We start from the raw sequence: 2,721 nt of genomic DNA on the forward strand, positions 1-2,721 counted from the left end.
CCCCCCCGGCCCGGTCCATATGCCTATACTCACGCGTGACAAATGTCTGGAAGATCCTACCACCAGACACAAGTACGGCCCCAAATCTGACCTGCTTTAAGAGATTCTTGAAGTAAAAGAAATAACCCCCCAAAACGGCCACTACTTATGCTTTGTGTACACCCTTCTCACGCGGCGGCCATGGTAGATCTAAAACGAGTTTAATGAGGCAAACAAAAGACTGTCCATCATAATTAGCAGTTCAACCAATGATAGCCTGCCAGTTAGGAAAGCGACCAATAAGAGAATGGCTGAATGTCCGTCAAATGCATTATTATGTTTTTATTTTGCATCTCATAAGGGACTATGGGATCAGTCTACACTACTCTAAATTGCTACATCTTTTGCTGCATAACATAAGGTAAAGTATTTTTCATTTGATCTTATATTGTGGAAATTTGTGTGGTTTGGGGGAAAAGTAAATGGGAGCTGATTTTAGAAATAAGTTTTGTCTGTTTGCCTCATTGACCTCATGTTCGGTCTGTCATGGCCGCCGCGTGAGAAAGGTGTATACCATGTATATGTAGTGATATATGCTGATAGATCTATTTAGGACTCGATGTAATCTGTATATTTGTTATATCGTATCCAACTCTTACTTTCCTCATGACCGCAAGGAAAAGCAGCCTGCAGGCCGATTTGAGCCTCTCGGGAATACATAGAATTTCAAACAAACAGAATCCATGTGTTGTAGGTAGCGAGCCGGCGCGTGGTCCTGTGGTCGGCGCTCATCATGGTCGTGTCGGGAGTGATCTGCAAGTTCAGCGCGCTGTTCACGACCATTCCCGACCCCGTAGTGGGAGGCGTGTTCGCGGTCGTGTTCGGCATGGTGTCTGCAGTCGGCATGTCCAGCTTACAGGTAAGGTCTATAACACGACAGGTAAGGTCTGTAACACGACTGACTTACGACCATTCACGACACCGTAACACGAATGACTTACGACGATCACCTACTCCGTATAGACGTAACACGACTGGTGTACGACCATCCCCGTCCCCGTGGTGGGAGGAGTGTTTGCGGTAGTGTTCGACATGACGTCGGCATTTCCAGCTTATTGGTCAGCTATGGGGAAAGAGATGTCGTTTGTAAAAAGAAACCAAACCCAACTTGTCTAGATACTGCCGTCAATAGTATTTGAGAAATACTCGTTTCAATCACAATTTGGAGGAAAAAAATATTTCTGATGGCAAAAATACGTGGGCTCGCCCGGGAATTGAACCCGGGACCTCTCGCACCCTAAGCGAGAATCATACCACTAGACCAGCGAGCCACATATACATACTAGTTGCTTCTTTCATTATTCCTTCCTTCTTTCCTTCCCTCCCTCCAGTTTGTTGACCTGAACTCGTCCCGTAACCTGGTGATCCTGGGCTTCTCGCTGTTCTGTCATCCATTCATCCTTCCTTTCTTCCCTCCCTCCAGTTTGTGGACCTGAACTCCTCCCGTAACCTGGTGATCCTGGGCTTCTCGCTGTTCTGTGGCTTGATGATTCCCGGCTGGATGGCAGAAAACCCGGGCGCGATACGGACAGGTATGACGTCTTTGCGTTAACTATTGGAGATGCTCTGCCCCTGAAACCTTAATCATTTCGTTGCACGTGCCTATTATATAAGTCAAATAAGGAAAGGAATGTAACGATGACGTTGTTACGATGAAGTGCTGCTCTGATGTTGCTCCGAAGTTACCGATGTTTTGAAATCAAGATCATGTAATTAGAGGAGATTGATAAATGTAAGCAAGCAGGTTAACATGGGCTCCTTGATATATACAATCTTTATTGACACGACAAAAGTACAGCGACTTTCGTAAGGTCTACATGTATAACAACTACTTACAGTACAACAAAACACATATATATGGATATCTATAGGTATGGATACATCAACATAAAGGGCCTAGCATGTCATTTACACTATTGGTTCTACGGTATAAACAATCGTGGATATATTTGCCTACTTGTACACAGTGAGGAATATCGCCTCCCAGAATGTAGTTATTATAATAAGTTTATCTATCGAACAGAGAGTAGCAAATTCCTTAGAGCAAGCGGAAAGTAATGTGAACAGCTCTGTGCATGTTACCACTTCTCGAGAACAATCCATAACAAAGTGACGTTCGTCTTCGATCTCATTTGGGCAGAATGGACAAAACCTCTGGTCACGGGGAATTTTGGAATATCTTCCGGCTTCTATATTTAGTTTGATATGAGTGACGATTGGCTGTTAGCAGCTTTCTGCTCGTTGTAAGTGCTCCGCATATGATTCACCAAATCCAACCGGCCGTGCTTACACGTTTGTTTGCTCTTGTTTGTTTGTCGTAAACAGGTATGTCAAAAGTTGAACAGATCCTAACCGTGCTCTTTTGCTCACAAGTTGACTGTTTGTTTGTTTGTTTATCTATTTGTTTGTTTGTTGTAAACAGGAAGTCCCGAAGTTGACCAGATCCTACATCCTAACCGTGTTCCTCAACTTTACATACCTGTCTGTTTATTTATTTATCTGATTGTTTTTTTATCGTTTGTTTGTTTGTTGTAAACAGGAAGTCCCGAAGTTGACCAGATCCTAGATCCGAACCGTGCTCCTCAACTTTACATGCCTGTCTGTTTATTTATTTATCTGGTTGTTTGTTTATTGTTTGTTTGTTTGTTTGTTTGTTGCAAACAGGAAGTTCCGAAGTTGACC

General features: G+C 43.4%; 1 protein-coding gene and 1 non-coding gene across 3 annotated transcripts in view; both read right to left on the bottom strand.

Moving 5' to 3' along the window:
* The window catches only part of LOC118406608 (prostaglandin reductase 1-like), a 290,606-nt gene that overhangs the window by 68,314 nt on the left and 219,571 nt on the right, over positions 1 to 2,721 (bottom strand). The window lies entirely within an intron of this gene.
* Positions 1,239 to 1,310, bottom strand: Trnap-agg. The gene has a single exon. It is a non-coding gene; the product is annotated as a tRNA-Pro (tRNA).

This window comes from Branchiostoma floridae, chromosome 19 (genome assembly GCF_000003815.2).
Source record: "Branchiostoma floridae strain S238N-H82 chromosome 19, Bfl_VNyyK, whole genome shotgun sequence".
Classification (NCBI taxonomy): domain Eukaryota; kingdom Metazoa; phylum Chordata; class Leptocardii; order Amphioxiformes; family Branchiostomatidae; genus Branchiostoma; species Branchiostoma floridae.